The sequence below is a fragment of the Papio anubis genome, unplaced genomic scaffold (genome assembly GCF_008728515.1).
Source record: "Papio anubis isolate 15944 unplaced genomic scaffold, Panubis1.0 scaffold252, whole genome shotgun sequence".
In the NCBI taxonomy this organism is placed as follows: Eukaryota; Metazoa; Chordata; class Mammalia; order Primates; family Cercopithecidae; genus Papio; species Papio anubis.
In genome coordinates, this window is record NW_022162590.1 from 87,490 (window position 1) to 111,543 (window position 24,054).

Sequence of the window (24,054 nt, forward strand, 5' to 3'; positions counted from 1 at the left end):
AATTCCAGGAATTAAGGTAGGTGTTGAGCAAATTCCTTTACTGTTTCTTTCATTTTTCCATTCAAGAAATCCTTCTTTAAAGCTGGACCCTGCAGTAGGACCCGGTGATCCATCAGGAAGCCAGAATGGAGAAGGGCCTGTTTTTTTTTTTCTTTTTCTTTTTTTTTGTCATTCTGCTGTGAAGCATTTACTGCAGGGGGTCTGATCATTTTGGTCCTTAAGGGAATGAAGATAATGAGGCAAATTTTACGATATATCCAGGAATCACTCCCATTCTCCTGATTTTTGACTAAGTTCTTTTGAAGATGTTCTGACTTACAAAGTTGCTGTTGCTCAGAATTAAATACCTTTTAAGATAAAACCTGTGATGCATCCCACCCATTTTTTGCTCCTAGGAAACACCCAAGGAGGATATCTAACAGTTTAGCCAAATGTTTCTCTGGAAGTATATTCTTGAATAAAAAACAAACACAATGTTTTTTTTCTTAGAAGGAAGAAGAGGGAAAAATATAATTTCCAGAAAGAGGATTGAAGTGGAGATAAAAATTACCAAGAAAAGTTGCTTTTTAAAAAATCAAAGTAAGAAAAAGCAGATTTTAGATCATCTGCATGGTTAAATGGGTAAAGTATCCTGTTTTGGAATATATGACATATTTAATCTTTAGGTAGTTATAATTTAACTTACTTGCTTTTTATTAACTTGTTTGTTTAATTGAAATAGTAGGATGACATGGTAAAAATTTCAAACACTGTACAAACATCTATGTCAACATGCTTGTCTCCCTCCCACATCAGACCACCAACTTCTCAGGCCCCCTCCTCAGATGTGAACAATGTCTTCAGCTTTTTGTATTTATTTTTGAAGACACTCTGGGTATACACATGTCCAGATCCACCTTTTTACATTCATTTTGGAGAATACAAATACATACTAATCTTCACCTTGCTTTTTTCTCTTGACAATATTTCTTGGAGATTATGTTATGGAACGTAAAGATACAGACTGATCAAATTTTTATAGCTCTTTTTTTTTTTTTTTCAAATACAATGTCAACTAATATTTGCTTCCCACTGTAGCTAAAAGGTAGGTCTGTAGTGAGCTAAGTTTCCCTGAGCCCTACCAATGGCCTGTTCACTCAGCAGGGGAGGGGACAGGGTCTTCTTGTCTTATGGCTGAGCAACTAAGGAACCACCAGGTGACAGAGTTGTTGGGACTTTTCATTACTATCTTCAGAGAGCCACCATGGGTCTGGGTGACATCCAATCAAAACTTTCTTTTCCTTGTTTAGAAGACAAAAAGGCAATTGTTTTTTCTAACGTATGTATTGAGACGACGCTATCAAAAAGAGGAAGCAGATAGAATTTCTCAACAAAGCAAGAAATTAGCAAATGTTTCACATTCTGTAGTAGTACAGAAGTACAGAATAATTTTTGAAAGTGATGCAGAGACCTCTTTGTACAGCCAATGGTAATAATCTGTTACTCTCCATACTCCCAAAAGAAGAGAGAACCCTTCTGATGGTGCCCAGACTTTCAGACTCCTTTTGAGGAATTCCCAAGAGCCTCTGAGAGCAAAGTTAAATTGCTGGATCCAAGTGTATTTGGAATTTAGTTTTGAAGGATACTTATAAATTTATCTCCTAAAACATTGTAGTGATTTACATTCCAACTAAAAATATATGTAAGTTTTTGTTTCTCTGCTGTGGGGCTCAGAGTGTATATTTTGAAAGCGTTTTCATTTCATTCAGCTTTATTGAGGTATAAATGAAATACAAAAGCCTTTACATGTTTAACGTATACAGTTAGTTGAGTTTGGACATCTATATTCACCTGTGACACCATTACTACAATTAAAGTAATGAATACATCCATCACCTCTAAAAGTTTTCTTTTTTAAACTTTATCATTTTTTTGGTGTGTGTGTGGTAAGAACACTCAATATGAGATCTTCCTTTTTAACCAATGTTTTAGTGCACTGCATGGTACTGTTAACCATAGGCACTATGTTGTAAAGCAAATCTCTGCAACTTATTCGCCTCATGATTTTTTTCTTCATCATTTGTAAGTTCTATGTATTAAAAAATGTAACAGTAACTTTATTATTTACTTTTTAATGATATAGATGCAGTTTTAATATGGAAAGATGACTGTGATATAAGTAAACATACTTTTTAATGTCTGCCAATATCTGGTTTTATGTCGTTTAAAATTTTCTTTTGACAAAAATTATATATATACACAAATATATACACATATATTTATTGTGTACAACATCTTGTGAAATATGTATACACTATGAAATGGCTAAATTGAACTAATTAACATATGCATTATATCACATACTTGTCATCTTTTTGTGGTGCGAGCATTCAAAATCTACTCTCTTAGCAGTTTTCAAGAATGCAATACTGTGTTTATAAATGGAACTTTATACACTTTGAACAGCAGCTCCCCATTTCCCTCTCCCCAACCTTGGTGACCACCATGCTATTTTCTGCTATAGGTTTGACTACTGCAGGTCCTTCACACAAGGGGAAATCATACAGTATTTGTTCTTCTCTGACTGACTTATTTCACTTAGCATAATGTCTTACAGGTCTGTTTAGTTTTTATTTTTTAGATTTTTTACTTTTGATTATTAAGATACATAATAGCTGTACATATTCAGATCTATTGGCATTGCTGCAAATGGTAGGATTTATTTCTTTTCTAAGGCTGAATAATATTTCATTGTGTGTATGTATCACACTTTATCCATTCATCTGTTAATAGATATTTGGATTATTTCCATATCTTGGCTATTGTGAATAATAATGCATGAGCATTTATGCCAACCTTATAGTTAAATTGATAACAGTGTTGTTTAATTTGTCTTTCCTAAATGGCCTCTTCAAATGCTTTTGGGCCATTTGTATTTATTTTTTGTCTAAACTCTTGTCTACTTTTTAAATTGAATTAATGATTTTTTTCTTCATCATTTGTAAGTTCTATGTATTAAAAAATATGTCTTCAGATATATTGCAAACTTTTTTTCTTTTTTTCTTTTTGAGACAGAATCTTGCCCTGTTGCCCAGGCTGGAGTGCAGTGACACAATCATGGCTTACTGGAGCCTCAACCTCTCAGGCTCAATTAATCTTCCCACCTCAGTTGCCTGAGTAGGTGGGATTACAGGCATGTGCCACCACATCCTGCTAAATTTTTTTTTGTAGGGAAGGGTCTTGCTATGTTGCCCGGGCTGGTCTTGAACTCCTGGGTTCAAGCAATCCTCCTGTCTTGTCCTCCCAAAGTGCTAAGATTACAGGCATAAGCCATTGTGCCCAGCTTGCAAACAGTTTTTCTGTTTATTGTTTTACTTTTTATGCTAAAATTTCTGTACTCAAAATTATCAATTGTTTTATATATGGTTTCTGAATTTTATATTTGGCATAGAAGGGTCTTCCTGTCTCCAAGTTCATGAAAATAATTTTCCCTCATTATCTCACAGGCCTTTTCAGGTTTTCATATTTCTTTAATTTAAATCATTGATTGATTTGGAATTGATTTTGGTGGATTTTTCCTTTAGCATTATTTATCGAATGATCCATTCCCCATGCCTTATATTAAGCATCACGTTTACTATACCCTAAATTCCCGCATGGTTTTTAGTACATTTCTAGCCTCTGTATTTATTCCATTGATGGATTTATTAATATATAAGAATCAGAATGGTTTGTGTGTTAGATAGAAAAATGTTCTCAGTCTCCAGAACCTGTGAATATGTTAGCTGCACGTAGAGAGATGATTCGCATAAGGGTTCTGACACAAGGAGAATACCCTGGAGGACCCAGGTGAGCCCAGTGTCATCAAGGGCAGGAGAGTCAGCATCAGGGCAGGAGATGAGGAAGCAACGGGTAGAGGAGGGAGTGGAAGGAGCCTCACTGCTGGTTTTGGGATGGAGGAAGGGCCGGGAGCCGAGGAATGCAGACAGCCTCTGGAAGCTAGAAGAGGAAGAAATGGATTCTCCCATGAGCCTTTAGAAGGAGCCAGTGATGTTGGGCTTCTGATCTCCAGAGCTGTAAGAGAATAAACTTGTGTTGTTTAAAGCCACTTAGTTTGTGGTAATTTGTTACAGCAGCCATAGGAAATATATTTTACTCTAACTTGAAAATAAAAAGCTGTTATACTTGTTGGCCTTTTCCCCCTTGTAGCACTTCTATTTCAAGATTTTCCTACCTCTTTTTATATGTCTGTTTTTCCAAATAAACTTTCCACATAGATTGTTCTGTTTCAAAACTATTCTATCACCATTTTTATTGCCATTACTTTAAATTTTTCAATTCAGTTAGAAAGAATTGATGTTTTTTACAAAATCACATGTCAAAGTCTTAACCAACTTTTAGATAGGTTAGTCAGTGACAGGTCATTCAGGACTTGGAACTTATCAGGGAAAATAGTCAGGCACCCACATTGTCCTCAGGTGAAAACTGATCCCTTGACAAAGCAGAGGCAGAGTCACCACGGAAAGGATTCAGGCAGGATTGGTGGGTTGGAGCCTCGGGCAAGCTTGTCCCATGACGTAGATAAAGGAGAGCCAGCTATGAAAAGGAAACCCAGTTCAGTCCTGATCCCACTTTCCTCCATGGGACCCCTTCACTAAGGCACAAGGAAGATCCAGACCGTGGGGCCCTCTGCACCTTTATTAAGGAAAATCCTCAAAGAATGTTAGCAAACCTAACCTTAACAGGAATACCATTAGCGCTCTTTGTGAACAGTTTATTTAAAATAGGGTTGGATGATTTTAGTGTATTAAAATGGTATATTTTACTTAAAACATGTTTTGACCACTGCATCGAAGTGTATAATAAATATACAAGCCAAAAGCAGTGCTTGCTGGAGGTAAGGTGCTGTGTCCTTCACTGCAGTTGTCTCTCTTATGTTACAATGTTTAAAAGACTGAAGAGAGAGCTTTGGAAGAACAAGAAAATAGAGGGCAAATAAAGAAGTATTCATGTATGAAACGTGTGTTTAGTCATTGAGAAAGCACAAATTAGATATCAGGTGTTAAACACGCATAATCCAGATTTGTTCTTTTTGCTTCATGTTGCTTCAGCTGTGCAGGGTCTTTTTTGATTCCATATGAATTTTAGGATTATTTTTTCTAGTTCTATGAAGAATGATGATGGTACTTTGATGGGGATTGCTTTTGGCAGTATGATCGTTTTTACAATATTGATTCTTTCTATCCATGAGCATGAGATGTGTTTTCATTTGCTCATGTCATCTATGATTCCTTTCAGCAGTGTTTTGTAGTTTTCCTCGTAGAGACCTTACACCTCCTTGGTTAAGTGTATTCCCAGGTATTTTACTTTATTTTATTTTATTTTATTTTACTTCATTATTTTGCAGCTGTAGTAAAAGGAATTGAGTTCTTGATTTGATTCTCAGCTTGGTGGTTTTTGGTATATAGCCGTTATTCTAAATCTCCATAAATGAGTCATTATACCTTAGTGAGGCCCATGAATTTTGTTATAAAGTCTTTAATAACATTGTTTATATAGTTAGGAGCCTACCAAAAATATGTGCTCGGAAACTTGCAACCCTAGGAGCAGTGCTGTATATGATCGTGAGAGAGTTACTTAACTTGAAATTCCTCAATTTTCTTATCTCCAGAATGGACTGAAAAATAATGCCATGATAGGTTGATTACAAAAAAAAATTGCTGAAATCTCCACTCCTTGCTGTATCCATACCTTTTGCCATGTGAATTTGAAACTTCTCCTGTCAAGAGGTGAAGTCTTTCCTTACCTTCCCACGCCTCCTTGAGCTCCTTGACTATAAGCTAGACTTACGACTTGCATTGGCCAATGTGATGTGAAGGATGACAGCGTGTCAGTTCTGAGACTAGGCTTCAAGAAGCCTTGCACGCTTTGCTTTCTCAGTTGGACCCCTACCAATATTTTGAAGCAAGTCCAAGATAGCCTGCTGGAACATGAGAGACTATTGACTATAGTAAAATACTCGTCTCCTAGTTGAACCACCAGCTAACATCAGATACAGAGTAAACATACCCAAGATAAACCAAGCCTGGGCCAGGTCAGAGACCCATCCAGCAACTACAGACTTAGAGAAGCAATAAATATTTATTTTTTAAGCCACTGCATTTGGCAGGTTTTTGTTTGTTTGTTTGTTTGTTTTTTTTTTTTGGAGACGGAGTCTTGCTCTGTCACTCAGGCTGGAGTGCAGTAGCACGATCTCAGCTCACTGCAACTTCCACTTCCAGGATTCAAGTATTCTCCTGCCTCAGCCTCCCAAGTAGCTGAGACTACCGTTGCACGCCACCATGCCTGGCTAATTCTTTGTAGTTTTGGTAGAGACGGGGTTTCACCATGTTGGCCAAGCTGGTGGATTCAGTAGATTGAACCTCTGACCTCAAGTAATCTGACCACCTCAGCCTCACAAAGTGCTAGGATTACAGGCATGAGTCACTGTGCCGGGCCTTCATTTGGCAGTTTAAGCCACTGCATTATTACACAGCATTAGTTAACTGATACAAGAGGTTGTGAATATTAGACTAAGTGAATTAAATTAAATGAATTGAATGAATTAAAACACATAAGGCACTTAGAATGATGATTCCTACAAAATAAATGCATTTTCCTTATTGTCATTCTTATTACTATCAACAGTTATTTCAACAACTCTCTAACTTGCCAAGATCTATGAGAACAGGGATTTCAGCAGAATTTCTCACATATCTGTGACTTTGTATGTGGGAGCTCACTGTGCTTGGGCCAGGGCAGCAGATGTTTGCCATAAAGTTTTGTGAATAACCTAACTTTCTCCGTTTTTCCATGCCAGCCATGCCACTTGGTTTGGGTTACTATAACTTCTCTGCCTGGTGTGCGGAGATTGAGTATTAAGGCAGGAACAGTTTAGTAGTTTGTGAACACAGGTCCTGTCAGCATTTTGTGCTGAAGGCTGAATTGTATTACACAGAGAAACCACAACACTTTAAAACTGTGTTACCTTTTTGTGTTACATAACATAGGGGTTTTAGGAGTTGATATCTCTGAATTTGACAGAATTCAGTCATTCTACAAAATGATGAAAACTTGGGCCACGTGGGAATATCACTCCTCTTATGTAAAACTGAGCTGATATCCACAAGAGTATAATAAATTAAAAACTGGAGGTGAAAGTGAGAAGAGGGTATACTTTCATGCTCAGATTAAAGCTTTCCGGACCCTGGAGGTCCTAGAATGCGAGATAGAATGAAGAGGCTCTACACACTGAAACCTCAATAGGCCTATGAAACTCCTGGGTTTTAAACCAATATAGTTTATTTTGTGTTAAACATCATTTGTACTGCCTGAGAATACAATTGTTTTTAAATGGGTGTATTGAAAATATTATTCTACATAAAAGTTTCTTTTAAGTAGGGCACAGTAGTTAGAAAACTTGTTCTTACTTAATTTTATGCTATAATTTTCTACAGATTCATAATCTTGGGTAATATTAGGTATCTCTAGTACATAATACAGGAAGTAAGTGACCCAATTTTTAAAATATTGCACATTCTAGTTGGCAAATATTATTAGAACCATACTGCCTAGGATTGGCATAGCTGGTTCATGATTACAGCTTTGGCTTGGGTAAACACAGAGGAGAGAAACAGCTAGCATCTTCAGAACAATCACAACATGTACCCTTCAATCAAGTATTATAAAAATTCTTGAAATAAAGTCATAAAGGAAGGTTGAGGAAAAACTAAAGTATTTGCTTTCATTTACTAGAGATTTTAACAGAATGCCGTTTGAGGAGATGCAAGAATGTCGCCAAGATTTCAACTGAAGTGGTAAAGGAAACCTATCTCTAGACGGATAAGGAGAACAGCTGGTTGGATTTGGTAGGCTGAGAAGTCAAAGGCTGCAAGATGGGTGGCCACAGGGGTGTCAGCTGAGATGCCACTCCAGCTTGAAAGGTAAGAGGCTCTTGGGAAAATTAAGGAGCCACATATATATATTTTTTTCTTATTCATCTTTTCTGGTCAGGCTTTTTTAAAATTTAATTTTTTTTAAGTTCAGATTTTTTTTTTGTTTATTTAACTATTTATTGAATTTTTTTTATTTCAGTGGCTCCTAGGGTACGAGTCACTTTTAGTTACATGAATAAATTGCATAGGTGAAGTCTGAGATCTTAGCGCACCATTCACCTGACTAGTGTACAATGTATGCAATAAGTAGTTTTTAATTTCTTGCCCTTATTTTTTTTTTCCCCTCATTAAACTTTTTTAATGGGTCTCAAAATTCTGTGACAAATTTTTGGTCAAGTTGTTTCCATTAAAAAGTACTGATTTTAAAAACTAATAACTTAAAACTGCCACACGCAAAAAAGAAAACCAAAGTGGTCCACAAAACATTCTCTTTTCCTTCTGAAGGTTTTATGATGCATTGTTATCATTAACCAGTCTTTTACTACTAAACTTAAACGGCCAATTGAAACAAACAGTTCTGAGACCGTTCTTCCATCACTGATTAAGAGTGGGGTGGCAGGTATTAGGGATAATATTCATTTAGCCTTCTGAGCTTTCTGGGAAGACTTGGTGACCTTGCCAGCTCCAGCAGCCTTCTTGTCCACTGCTTTGATGACACCCACCGCAACTGTCTGCCTCATATCACGAACAGCAAAGCGACCCAAAGGTGGATAGTCTGAGAAGCTCTCAACACACATAGGCTTGCCAGGAACCATATCAACAATGGCAGCATCACCAGACTTCAAGAATTTAGGGCCATCTTCCAGTTTTTTACCAGAACTGTGATCAATCTTTTCCTTCAGCTCAGCAAACTTGCATGCAATGTGAGCCGTGTGGCAATCCAACACAGGGGCATAGCCAGCACTTATTTGGCCTGGATGGTTCAGGATAATCACCTGAGCAGTGAAGCCAGCTGCTTCCATTGGTGGGTCGTTTTTGCTGTCACCAGCAACGTTGCCACAACGAACATCCTTGACAGACACATTCTTGACATTGAAGCCCACATTGTCCCCAGGAAGAGCTTCACTCAAAGCTTCATGGTGCATTTCGACAGATTTTACTTCAGTTGTAACGTTGACTGGAGCAAAGGTGACCACCATACCGGGTTTGAGAACACCAGTCTCCACTCGGCCAACAGGAACAGTACCAATACCAACAATTTTGTAGACATTCTGGAGAGGCAAGCACAAGGGCTTGTCAGTTGGACGAGTTGGTGGTAGGATGCAGTCCAGAGCCTCAAGCAGCGTGATTCCACTGGCATTGCCATCCTTATGGGTGACCTTCCATCCCTTGAACCAAGGCATGTTAGCACTTGGCTCCAGCATGTTGTCACCATTCCAACCAGAAATTGGCACAAATGCCACTGTGTCAGGGTTGTAGCCAATTTTCTTAATGTAAGTGCTGACTTCCTTAACAATTTCCTCATATCTCCTCTGGCTGTAGGGTGGCTCAGTGGAATCCATTTTGTTAACACCAGCAATTAGTTGTTTCACACCCCGTGTGTAAGCCAGAAGAGCATGCTCTCGGGTCTGCCCATTCTTGGAGATACCAGCTTCAAATTCACCAACACCAGCAGCAACAATCAGGACAGCACAGTCAGCCTGAGATGTCCCTGTAATCATGTTTTTGATGAAGTCTCTGTGTCCTGGGGCATCAATGATAGTCACATAATACTTGCTTGTCTCAAATTTCCACAAGCAGTTATCAATGGTGATACCACGTTCCCGCTCAGCTTTCAGTTTATCCAAGACCCAAGCATACTTGAAGGAGCCCTTTCCCATCTCAGCAGCCTCCTTCTCAAATTTTTCAATGGTTCTTTTGTCGATGCCACCACATTTGTAGATCAGATGGCCAGTAGTGGTGGACTTGCCCGAATCTACGTGTCCAATGATGACAATGTTGATATGAGTCTTTTCCTTTCCCATTTTGGCTTTTAGGGGTAGTTTTCATGACACCTGTGTTCTGGCGGCAAACCCGTTGTGAAAAAGCTCTTACCCTTCTTATACCCTCCTGTTTCTGAGTCTCCAAAGTCCATTATACCACTCTGTATACCTTTGTGTACCCATAGCCTAGCTCCCACTTATAAGTGAGAACATATGGTATTTGGTTTTCCATTCTTGAGTTACTTCACTTAGAATAATGGCCTTCAGCTCCATCCAAGTTGCTGCAAAAGACATTATTTTGTTCTTTTTATGGCAGATTAGTATTCCATAGTGTATATATAACAAAGTTTATTTATTCCCTCATTGGCTGATGGGCACTTAGGTTGGTTCTATATCTTTGCAATTGTGAATTGTGCTGCAATAAATATATGCATACAAGTGTCTGTTTGATGTAATGACTTCTTTTCCTTTGGGAAGAGACCTGGTAGTGGGATTGTTGGATCAAATGGTAGATCTACTTTTAGTTCTTTAAGGAATCTCCATACTGTTTTTCCATAGTGGTTATACTAATTTACATTCCCACCAGCAGTGTAAAAGCATTCCACTTTCACCGCATCCATGCCAACATCTATTGTTTTTTGACCTTTTAATAATGGCCATTCTTGCAGGAGTAAGGTGATATCTCACTGTGTAATTTGCATTTCTCTGATGATTAATGATGTGGAGCATTTTTTCTTATGTTTATTTGTATATCCTCCTTTGAGAAATGTCTATTCATGCCATTTGCTCACTCTTTGATGGGATCATTTGTGCCTTTATCTTGCTGATTTGTTTGAGAATCTGGATATTATTTCTTTGATGGATGCATAGTTTGCAAATATTTTCTCCCATTCTGTGGGTAGTCTGTTTACTCTGCTGATTATTTCTTTTGCTGTACAGAACCTTTTTGCTTAACTAGGTCCAATTTAATTTGGTTTTATTGCATTTGCTTTTGGCATCTTAGTCATAAGTTATTTGACTAGACCAATGTGTGAAAGAGTGTTTCCCAGGTTCTTTCTGGAATCTGTGTAGTTTCAGGTCTTAGATTTAAGTCTTTGATACATCTTGAGTTGACTTTTGTATAAGGTGAGAGATAGGATCCCAATTTCATTCTTCTACATTTGGGTAGCCTGTTTTCCCAGCCCTGTGTATTAAATAGGTCGTCCTTTCTTAGATTCAGTTTTAAGAGCAAGATTTTAACTCTTAGTTTTCTTTCCAGAGCTGTAACAAATTACATCTCATATTATAAAGGAACGTACTCTATGCAAAAAGATATTTATTGTAGACTTCCCTGAAAATATTTTGTTAAATAAAAGGACCCCAAAGTAATCAATGTCATCAACTCCAAATTCTATCTGAATGAACTGTAGCATAGACATAGAGACAATTGGGAAGATATTTACAGCAAATATATTAAGTCCAGGGGCTGCAGCACTGAGACACTGGGAATGGCAGCAGGAGAGGCCCCAACCTTCAGGCCTGCTCCGGGGTATGTCTCTGAGCCCTACGCCAAACCTCCTGCGCTCTTGTCTTATTTCCAAGACTCTTCTCTAGCCCTACATTTGATTCTAATTCTGTAAACGACACAATATTTTTCCAATACATTCTGAAGTTAGCCAGAATCCATTGCTGGGTCTTGCAAACAAAAATACTGACTTTTACAACCTTCCAATCTGTCTTTTATTTCTCTGTTTTTCTTTCACCCACAAATTTCTAGATATATTCTTTTTTAATTAAAATAGTTAAGAATGATCATTCAGGTGGTTACATAGGTTTTTGTGGATTTTATAGATACACAACCATTATTAGTACAGGATAAGAAATCAACTAAAAAAATCAGTAGCATTATATATGCCAACAGAAAACAATCTGAAAAAGAAATCAAGGAAGCAATTCCATTTAGAGTAGCTACAAATATTAAAATACCTAGCAATAAATTTAACCAAGGAGGTGGAGGAGCTTTACAATGAAAACTATAAAATAAGAAAAGAACTTGAAGAAGACACAAATAAATAGAAAGATATTCTGTGTTCATAAATTAGAAGAATTAATGTTGTTAAAACACCCATACTATAAGTAATTTACAGCTTCCTTGCAATTCTTATCAAACCACCAATGACATTCTTCACAGCAATACAAAAAAAAAAAATCCTAAAATTTATATGGGACCACAAAATACCATGAATAGCCAAAGCAATCTTAAGCAAAAAGAACCATGCTGGAAACATTACATTACCTGACTTCAAAATACATTACGAAGCAACAGTAACCCAAACAACATGGTACTGGCATGAAAACAGACACATGTACCAATGGAACAGAATAGAGAATCCAGAAGTAAATCCATGAATTTTTGGCAGAAGTGCGAAGAACACACAATGGGGGAAGGACAGTCTCTTCAACTAATTGGTTCTAGGAAAAGTGGATACCCAACTACAGAAGAATGCATAGACCCCTATCTCTCACCACTTACAAAAATCAACTCAAAATGGATTAAGTGCTTAACTGTAAAACCTGAAACCATGAAACTACTAGAAGAAAACATGGGGGAACACTTCTTGACATTGGTCCGGGCAAGGATTTTTTAAAGATAAGGACCCAAATCACAGGCAACAAAAGCAAATTGGGATTATATCAAACTAAAAAGCTTCTGCACAGTGAAAGAAGGCAAAGGAAACAATCAGCAGAGTGAAAAGACAACCTATAGAATGGGAGAAAAACTATGCAAACTATGCATCTCACAGGACATTAATATCCAGAATATATAAGGAACTTAATTCACTAGCAAAATGATAATAATTTGATTAAAGAATAGTCAAAAGACCTGAATAGACATTTCTCAAAAGAAGACATACAAATGGCCAATATGTGTATGAAAACAATGCTCAACATTGCTAATCATCAGGAAAATTCAAATAAAAATGACAATGAGACATCATCTCACTCCAGTTAGAATAACTATTATCAAAAAGACAAAAATAAATGCTGAATGTAGAGAAAGGAGAATCAAACACTATATTTAAATTAATACAGCCATTATGGAAAACAATCTCAAGTTTCCTCAGAAAACTAAAATTAAAACTATCAAACTATTCATCAGTCCTCCTTCTGGATATATATTCAAAGGAAAGAAAATCAGTATGTTGAAGAGATACCAGCAGCACTGCCATGTTTATTGCAGCACTATTCACAATAGCCAAGATATGAAATCAACCAAAGTGTCCATCAATGAAGGAATGAATGAAGAAAACCTAATATATTTACACAATAGAATACTCTTTTGCTCTGTAAGAGAATAAAATCCTGTCATTTCTGACAACATAGATAAGCCCAGAGGACAGTATGTTAGGTCAAATAACTCATGCTCAGAAAGATAAACACCCCCATGACTTCACTTATATGTGGAATCTAAAAAAACATGATTTCATAGTGGTTACCAGAGGCTGTGAAAAGGAGAAGAGGGGGATGGAGAGATGTTGGTCAATGATTACAAAGTTACAGTAAAACAGGAAGAAGAATGAGTTCTAGTGTTCCATTGCACAATAGGGTGACTATAGTTAATAACATAGTGTATATTTAAAAATAACTAGAAGAGAGAGTTTCGAATGCCCTCACCACTAAGAAATGACAATATTCGAGATGATGAATATGCTAATTACCCTGATTTGATAATTACATAATGTATACATATGTCAAAATGTCACACTGTACCCCATAAATATGTACAAGTGTTATATGTCAATTAAAAATGTAATAAAACTGAAAAATACATGAAAAATTAGTACATTTGCTATGAGAAGATGTGTTTCACATTCCAAAGTGACTTTTAAAAACTTTTCCAAATAATAGTTATATATCAGTTAGAAGTTTCTACATCATGTTAGTAGGCAGATATTTTTCATACAAGGAAAGTTAATTGTACAAAAATAATTTCTTTCACAGTTAAGTTTCCTAACTATCAAACTTCCCAGCTAAGCTTTCTTCTTAAAATGTCTGTTATTATCCCAGTTAAGGAACTATATATAGGAGCTCAAATTTTCATCAGATTGATGAAATGTCAGCTCCTTCAGAGAATGGATTTTCAGTAATCCATCTGTTAAATGGTTGGGTTTTTTTAAGTATGAGATTTCACAATACAAGATAAGAGGAAAATATTTAGATCCTTTAGCCATATTATTTTGACAAAATGGCATATTTACTCAATAGAAGGTCTTCACAAGTAATTGTAGTTTCCATCAAGGCCAATTCTTACGCTCAGCTGTAATTACTTTGGATTTTCTGTAGTTCACATCTCATTCTCTAGCTTACTTACAAAGAAAATTGTGATTAGAATTTAGAATTTTCAAAATTGTCCTTGAAACTCTTTGCCTCTTCCTAAGGGAAGAAATTTAAATCTCTTTAAACCTGATGATTTGACTGGAAGCCTAACATGAATGCAAAGTTGGTGAGAGATCATATCAAAGTCACATAGCTGATCAGTGGCTAAATCAGGACTTTAATATAGGTCTTTTGCTCCAAGGCTGTGTTCTACTTATAGCAAAATATTGTATTTTTTTTAGATATCACTATTTTAGAACATTTTTTGAAAACAAACTGAAACACTCTTTTGTGGGTACATGTAAATGTCTCAATTGCATTCTTTTTCTACTTTAAAATGCACTTAGTAATTTTAGTTCCTTCAATGTTCACATATCAAGCAGTTTATGTTAGTGGACTTTAAGGTTGAATTTTAAAATATTAATGTTTAAACCAATTAAAGATGCAATAATTCAACTTGTTTGAACACTTTTTCAATAAGATTTGGATTTCTTAAGAGCATTCTAACAGTAACAACTGATTCTTATTGTCTTTAATTTATTGAAGAAATATTATTGAGAACCAACCATGGGCCAGGAACTGTTCTGGGAACGTGGGATGCCTCAGATAACTGAAAAAAAAAAAAACCCACAATCTGCTCTCATGAAACTAATATTTTTAAAAATTATGAACAGACAATAAACAAAATGGAAATGGAAATCCTTTGGAAAATTTGAATAGAAAAGCAACATAACCTGGCTTATGTTTTAAAAAGATAACCATAAGATAGCCATAAGTACTATATGGAAAGCATCCTAAGAGGGTGGGAGAAGATGAGGGTAGAAACATGAACACTACTTGGAAACATATTACAATAGTCTATTGAGAGATGCTGGTGGTGTGGAAAAGGTGATAGCCATAAAGATCATAAGCAGGTTAGACTCAGGAAATATTTTGAGGGTAGAGCCAAGAGGATTTCCTGGCAAATAGAATGAGATGAAGGCAGGATTTTAAAATGCATCCAAGGATTTGGAGTAAACAACAGGAAGGATTAGCTGCTTTCAACAGAGATGGGAAAGAATTTGAGAAGCGCAAATGTGAGGAGAAAAGACTAAAAAATGATTAAGAGCTCAGACGGGACCAATGACATATGTCTGTCTCCATGTATTTCATAAAAGAGGCCACATGCTTTTTGGTGGGGGGTCTCTTTGCAGTAAGTTGAAACGAGAATGATGAGTTGTGTTTAAATGCATACCTGGGGTCGGCCAGGCACGGTGGCTCATGCCTGTAATCCCAGCACTTTTGGAGGCTGAGGCGGGTGGATCATCTGAGATTAGGAGTTAGAGACCAGCCTGACCAACATGGAGAAACCCCGTGTCTACTAAAAATATAAAATTAGCCAGGTGTGGTGGCACATGCCTGTAATCCCAGCTACTCAGGAAGGCTGAAGCAGGAGAATCACTTGAACCCAAGAGGTGGAGTTGCGGTTAGTCGAGATCATGATACTGCACTCCAGCCTGATCAACAAGAGCAAAACTCGGTCTCAAAAAAAAAAAAAAAAAAAAAAAAAAAGAACAAAGAAAGAAAGAAAAGAAAAGAAAAAGAAAAAGAAGTAAATGAATACCTAGCATCTAGTAAGGAGGGTCAAAGTCCTAGGAGCTAGAAGACATTTGGCTTTCAGAGACTTTTATTCAGTACCATGGACAGATTCAAACCAAAGCTGTACACCAGGGATGTTCAATCTTTTGACTTCCCTGGGCCACACTGGAAGAAGAATTTTCTTGGGCCACACATAAAATACGCCAACACTAACGATAGCTGATGAGCTTTAAACAACTCACAAAAAAAAGCCTCATAATGTTTTAAGAAAGTTTATGAATTTCTGTTGGGTCACATTCAAAGGCATCCTGGACTGCATGTAGCCTGCAGACCACAGATTGGACAAGCTTGTTCTAGACTGTCAGTAAACTAAGCCAGAGGTTCAGTAATCCTACTGTGGAAATTATTCATTTATTTACCCCCACATTCACCAGTTCACTTGTTTACTCAATTACCCATTCACTAGGGCAACAAAAACAAAGCACAGTCTTTTTTCTCAAGGAAGAGAAATATAGAAAAACAAACAAATGAAAATAAATACCTCTGTTTTATTAATTGGACCTTATGATGTATAACAGTTTTTTCTTCCAAAATTTTATATAACATATACTTAAGAAATACATAAACTACTTATACATTTCTTAATGTTTATAATGAAAATATTTTTGTAATCTTTAAAATTTCAATTGAAACATGTTATGAATTTGGTGAATCTCTCCAAAAGCAAACAACTGTGCCTAGAGTTTGTTCCTTCTGGTGGGTTTGTGGTCTCACTGACTTCAGGAATGAAGCTGTGGACCTTTGCAGTGAGTGTTACAGCTCTTAAAGGTGGTGTGGGCCCAAAGAGTGAACAGCAGCAAGATTTATTGCAAAGAGTGAAAGAACAAAGCTTCCACAGCATGGAAGGGCACCCAAGCATGTTGCTGTTGCTGGCTGGGGTGGCCAGCTTCTATTCCCTTATTTGTCCATTCCCACATCCTGCTGATTGGTCCACTTTACAGAGTGCTGATTTGTCCATTTTATAGAGTACTGATTGGTCAATTTTACAGAGTGCTGATTGGTCCATTTTACAGAGTGCTGATTGGTCCATTTTACAAACCTCTAGCTAGCCACAGAGTGCTGATTGGTGCATTTTACAATCCTCTTGTAAGACAGAAAAGTTCTCCAAGTCCCCACCCTACCCAGAAGTCCAACTGGCTTCACCTCTCAATCCCCCCTCTAAACAGGACACCCCAACTGCTGTTGGGAACTGGGCAATGACCACTCTAGCTACTTCCTGTTGGATAGGGGCAAAGAAGGAGCTCTGCAGTTGTAGTGTCCTCCAGAGGGGAACTTTCTACGTCAGTCAAAGGGCCAGTGGGTTGATCCAGGGGTCCTCAGCAGAAGTTGTTAGTTGAGCTCATTTGGGGTTCCATTTGTAAGAGCATCTGTAGCTTGATGGCCTTGATCCTGGAGGAAACAAATTTGACAAGGAGGTTAAAAATAGAAGGTCCAAAGGTGAGTAATAGCAAGATGGCTGTCACAGGACCTAGAAATGGAGAAACCATGTGGCCCAACTCCAGACGTTGGTATAAGAGTGTGAAAGGCGTTGTCTGATTTCAGAAGCCTTTTCCTGTGAATGCTGGGCGGCATCTCATACTATCCCTGACTGGTTAGTGTAAAAGCAACACTTTTCCTCTAAGAAGGTGCAGAGTCCTCCTTTCTCAGTAGTGAGGAGATCTAGGCCTCAGTGGTTTTGGAGAATCACTGCTGCCAAAGAGTCTATTTGGGATTGTAGAGTAAGGATAGATTTTGTTATTTCTTGCAAACTTTTGAGAGTGTGTGGTAGTAGGATAATGAAGTAGATAAACCTGCTATTCTGGTTCCTACAGCAGTGGCCATTCCTAACCCTATAAGTAGAGGTATTAGTTGTATGGCCCTGCGCTGGTGGACTTGAGCTTTACGGGGCACTGATAGGGTCTGATTTCCTGGGGCAATGTTAATGTTGGGACTTAGGAAGACTAAGGTGCGGGTGCCTGTCCAGTTGGTGGGGAGGCAGATATATGTTGAAGCTCCACATAAGAAGAATATGCCTTGGCTGGGTAGACAGAAAAGTACCCTGGCTTCTCTCTCTTTCCCTCTCTCTCTCTCTGACTGTCTGTGTCTTTCTCTCTTCCTGACTCCTTCTTTGTTTCTGTCTTTTCCTCTCTCTCTTTCTCTTTGACTTTCTGTCTTTCCCTTCTCTCTCTCTCTTTCTCTCTGACTCCCTCTTTGTCTCTCTGTCATTAACCACCCCGAGGGGAGAAAACTATGACCCCAGGAAAGTCCCCATTCTGTTTCAGTTGGGGAATACTGGGACATAATCTCTTGGAAAGGGTTGTCCCATACCAAGGGTCCTTCCACAGGTATTTCTAATGTGAGGTTCCACTTGGCAGCAATTTTGGCCTCAGTGTCTGCCTGACGGTTTCCTTCTGCCTTTTTTCCTTCACCTTTTTGATGGTTTTGGCAGTGTAAGACTGCCATCTCCTTGGGTTTTTGCACTGTGTGCAATAACTCCATGATTTCCTTGTGGTATTTAATGGAGGTTCCCCCAGAGGGTAGGAACTCCCTTTCTTTCCATATTGCAGCATGGGCAAGCATGCTATTTGTATACACATATTTATTCTTTTTCCCTTTCCCAGTTCTAAGTCTTGGGTAAGCGCCACTAGTTCTGCTAACTGGGCACTGGTTCCTGGGGGAAGAGGCTTACTTTCAAGTGCTTACTAACTATGGCATGGCTTAACCTGCCTTTTGTATCCCATTCTCCACAAATGAACTTCCATTGGTATATAGGTTAAGGTCAGGATTAACTAAGGGGACTTCTAAGAGATCCTCTCGGGCGGCATAAATCTGGACTATAATTTGTTGGCAGTCATGCTCAATTGGTCCTCCATCCTCTGGGAGAAAACTGGCAGGGTTGGGGGCCACACATGTGTGTATTTGAAGCAATGGTCCCTCAAGGAGCAGCACCTGGTATCCAAGCAGGCGGTTGTCTGGTAACCATAAACTTCCTTTGGCACCTAGTATGTCATTTGCATCGTGAGTAGTCCAGACAGTGAGATCTTTTCTTTGTATTATTTTGATAGCCTCTGATACTAAGACAACCACCGCCATAACTACTCCTAAACAGTGAGGCGAGTATTTTGCAACTGTATCAATTTCCTTACTTAGGTATGCCACTGGTTGTGGGATTGTTTCACGAGTCTGAGTAAGGACTCCAAGAGCTATTCCTGCTCTCTCTGTTACATGTAAAGAGAAGTTTTGTCCTATGGGAAGGCTTAAGTCTGGAGCTTGTACTAGGGCCTGGTTTAAGGTTTTCAAGGCTGTTTCTGCCTCTGTTTCCCATTCTACTAGATGAGTATTTGCCCTCTGGGTCTCCTTGATTAGAATATAGAGGGGTCTGGCTATCTCACTGTATCTGGGGATCCATAGTTGGCAAAAGCTGGTGATTCCAAGGAACCCCCACAGCTGTTTTAATGTCTTAGGGTGAGGATAAGCCAGTATAGACTGTATTTGTTCCTTGCTGACGGCCCTGGTACCACTGGCTAAAATTAAGCCTAGATATTTGACTTGTTGTAGGCAGAGTTGGGCCTTCGATTTAGATGCCTTGTACCCTTGATTAGCTAGAAAGTTTAATAGATCTACAGTAGCCTGCTGGCATGGGGCTTCTGAACTCATAGCCAAAAGAAAATCATCCACATACGGAAGGACTAGAGTGCCTGGACTTGAGAAGTGGCCTAGATCTTGGGCCTGCCTGACCAAACAGATGAGGGCTATCCCTAAACCCTTGGGGCAAGACCATCCATGTAAGTTGGGATGTGTGATCTATGGAATCCGTGAAAGCAAAGAGAAACTGGGAGTCGGAGTGCACAGGAATACAGAAGAAGGCATCCTTGAGGTCCAGACAGTGAACCATTCTGCTTCCTCTGGTATTTGAGAGAGCAGGATATAGGGGTTGGGTACAACTGGATATAGAGGAATTACTGCCTCATGATAAGTCTAAGATCTTGCACTAGTCTCCACTGATCATTCAATTTTTGTACTCCTAGAATTGGGGTGTTGCAGGGACTGCTGCATTTTCTTACTAAGCCTTGAGCTTTTAAATGTCTAACAATATCCTGTAATCCTTTATGAGCTTGAAGCCTTAAGGGATATTGCCCTTGATAAGGAAAAGTGGTGGGATCTTTTAGCCTGATTTGGACCGGGTAGGCTAAATTTTTTTGCCCTTCCAAATTGTCCTTCCAATGCCCAGGCTTCAGGGTTGATTCCCTCCTCAAGCAGGGGACCACAAATGGGTTACTTGTTCCTCATATTCATGTAGATAATAGCTCCATCTTTGGCTAATATGTCCATCCCTAACAAGGGTGTGGGACTTTCCGGCAAAACAAGAAAGTCATGTGAAAAGAGCAAAGTCTCCCAGTTACAACTGAGGAGGTGGGAGAAATACCTGGTTACAGGCTGTCCCAGTAATCCTCGGGTGGTAACGGACCTTGAGGACAGCTGTCCAGGATAGGAGATTAACACTGAGAAGGTCACGCCAGTGTCCAGGAGGAAGTCAATTTCCTGGCCCTCAATGATTAAACATACCCAAGCCTCAGTGAGGGAGATGACATGAGCTGGTGCTTGCCCCAGGCACCTTCAGTCCTGTGTTGCCCCAGAACCTTTGTCCTCTGGGCCAGTGTGCCTTCCAGTGATTGCCTCAGCATAGTGAACATGGGCGAGGAGGCAGCTTGTTTCTCGTTGGACAATCTTTTTTAAAGTGTCCTTGCAAACTACACTGATAACAAGCCTTACTGGGTGATTGGCCTGCTCCACTTTCTGTCCTCTCTGAACCACCAAGGTTTGTTTTTCTAATTGCCATGACAAAGGCTGTGGCCTTTCTCTGATCTCACTTTTCCTTTTCGGCCTGTTCCTCTTGGTCCCTATTATAGAACACTGAGGTTGCCAGGTTTAGTAATACCTCCAGATTTTGTTCCAGGCCCAGGGCTTGCTTTTGGAGCTTTCTCTTGATATCTGCAGCTGATTGGGTAATAAACTTATCACTGAGGATCAATTGACCCTTGAGGGAGTCAGGTGGCAGGGAGTATATTTTATTAAGACCTCCTGTAGCCACTTGAGGAAGGCAGAAGGATTTTCTTCCTCTCCCTGAGTTATGGTGGACATCATTGAATAACTCATGGGCTTTTTCCTAATTCTCCTTAGTCCTTCTAGAACACAGGTTAACAGATGTTTACGGCTCCGATCCCTATGATCTGAGTCTAGGTCCCAGTGGGGATCCATACTGGGGATGGCTTGCTGACTGGTAGTGAATTTGTCCCTTTCTTCAGCTGTTATTCTACCATTTACTTGACTAAGATACCAGGTATCTCCAAACTCTTGAGCTGCAGCTAAAAACATTATTTTCATTAAAGGTCAGGGTTTGGTCTAAAAATAGCATGACATGTCTCCAAGTGAGGTCAAAGGTTTGCCCTAGACCCTATAGGACATCTATGTACCTATCAGGATCATCTGAAAACTTCCCCAGGTCTACCTTGATCTGCTTTAAATCAGAGAGGGAGAAGGTTGGGTCAAATTCCCCTCCCACTACAGTTTGAAGGGGACATAACCGATAGCCGGGGTTTTTTGTGGTCCTTCGGAGATTTCTTTGCTTGTTTCCCTCTGGGCAGGGGAGATTAGAGGAGGCTTATCATTAATAGGAAGGTGAGCTATAGGAAGGCTAAGATATGGAGGTAAGCTGAGAGGTCCTCCTGTGGGATGTAAATTGCAGGCTTTGCATAGTTGTGGATTATCCTTCAATGAAAAGAAAGCTTGGACATAAGGTATTTCACTCCATTTGATTTCCCTCTTACAGAATAGGTCAAGCTGCAGGATAGTATTGTAATTTAAAATTCCCTCAGGTGGCCATTTTTCCCCATCAGAAAGAGAATTCTGGGGCCAGGCCATAGTGCAGAAAAAAATGAGCCACCTCTTTTTCAGGGTTTGGGGGTGAATGACTTAGGATGCATTTCAAGGGTGAACCTGTTGATGCCTGAGTGTTTCCCATCTGAAAGAAAAAAACGGCCCATGGTTTTGATTTTTTCCCCCCACCCGACCCCCCACCCAAAAACCGCAATGGTCCCTGGACCCTGCTGATTGGAATAGTTGTACTCACTGACGCAGCAACAGAAACACTAGTTTTCCTCCTAGACCACAAGAAGGACCAAGGAAGGTTAGATTTAGTGGCCCTTACTGACGCATTCTCAAAAACCTGTTAGAGTCCTCAGTGTTTTCTAGGTGCCTAAGGAAAGAAACGGAGTCCTGAAATTTATACTAGAAATCATTCCTACAGGAGAAACTAGAAAAGCACCAGAATCACGGAGTGATTTTTAGAAGCAGGACTAGCCTCAAAGAAGAGAGGCAGGAGGAAGTTTATCTGACAGGCGTTAGGACCCAGGAGGCAAGGGTCAGGATAGATAGGATAGATGGGTGAGTCCTGCTTGGGCGATGTGACTTTGAGAGTTCCGCTCATGGCTACAGGGTCAACCAACTTTTTGTCAGGACCCCAGAGCTGAATGGCTTTCCTCTCTGTCAGCCCTCAGCTCAGCCCGGAAGTATGGGAAAAGAGGAAGCTGGTTCCAGATAAACCAAAGCTACCAACTTCAAAGAGTTGGGGGTTGTTAGAGAGCCCTTTCCCAGAAAGCCTGACACTTGTGTCTTTAGTCCGGTGGCCAGGCTAGTCACTTTTACCTGGCCGACAGGTGCCCGGTGTTTAACCTCCAAATTCCAAGGAAAAATAGGACAGAAAAACAAGTGAAAGGGATCCAATGTTACTCACCACTTGGCAATAGTACCTTCATGATCGCCAAGATGTGTCCAGAGCTTGTTCCTTCTGGTGGGTTTGCAGTCTTGCTGACTTCAGGAATGAAGCTGCAGACCTTCGTGGTGAGTGTTACAGCTCTTAAAGGTGCTGCGGACCCAAAGAGTGAGCAGCAGCAAGATTTATTGTGAAGAGTGAAAGAACAAAGCTTCCACAGGGTGGAAAGGCAGTCCAGCGGGTTGCTGTTGCTGACTGGGGTGGCCAGCTTTTATTCCCTTATTTGTCCCCACCCACATCCTGCTGATTGGTCAGTTTTACAGAGTGCTGACTGGTCCATTTTACAAAGGGCTGATTGGTCAATTTTACAAACCTCTAGCTAGCCACAGAGCGCTGATTGGTGCATTTTTACAGAACACTGACTGACACATTTTACAAACCTTTAGCTAGACACAGAGCACCGATTGGCGCATTTTACAATCCTTGTAAGACAGAAAAGTCTCCAAGTCTCCACGTGACCCAGAAGTTCAGGTGGCTTCACCTCTTACAACTACAGGTTGAGCATACCTAATCCCAAAATCTAAAATTTAAAATGCTCCAAAATCCAAAACGTTTTGAGTACTGACATGATGCCACCAGTGGCAAATTTCACATTTGACCTCGTGAGAGTTCACAGCCATAACTTTATTTTATGCACAAATATTATTTTAAATATTTTAGAAAATCCTACCTTCAGCCTATATATAATGTATCTATGAGACATAAATAATTGTATGATTAAACTTGGATCCCATTTCCAAGACATCTCATTATGTATATGCAAGTATTTTAAGATTAAAAAAATAGAAATTTAAAACATTTCTGGCCCAGGCATTTTGGATAAGGTATACTCAACCTGTATTATGTAATGTCTTTGCCTCACTTTGCATTTGAGTTCTGTATTAATTTTCTGAGGCTTCCATAACAAAATAGCATAAACTGCATGGCTTAGAACAAAAAAAAAATGTATTATCCCACAGTTCTCAAGGTCAGAATTCCAAAATCAAGATATTGGCAAGGTTATCCTCCTTCTGCAGGTCTAGGGAAGGACACTTTTCAGGTCTCTTTCCTAGCTTCTAGTAGTTCTGGGCTCCTGGCTGCATAGTTCCAATCTTCACCTGATATTCTGTCTGCATGTGAATCTGTGCCCAAATTTCTCTCTTATCTAAAGTAGAGACATCAGTCATATGGATTAGGAACCCACCCTACTCCAATATGACTTTATCTTAACTAATTACATCTGCAATGACCTTATTTCCAAACAAGGTCACATTCTGGGGCGCTTGGGCTTAGGATTTCAACTTATGAATTTTGGGGCAACACAATTCAACTCATAACAAGTTCACAATATTGTTGGTGTCAAGTGATGACCAAA

General features: G+C 39.1%; 1 pseudogene across 1 annotated transcript; it reads right to left on the reverse strand.

Moving 5' to 3' along the window:
* Positions 1–8,256: 8,256 nt before the first annotated feature.
* On the reverse strand, positions 8,257–9,995 carry LOC101011679 (annotated as a pseudogene). The gene has a single exon (XR_650623.2). The product of XR_650623.2 is annotated as an elongation factor 1-alpha 1 pseudogene (transcript).
* Positions 9,996–24,054: the final 14,059 nt, after the last annotated feature.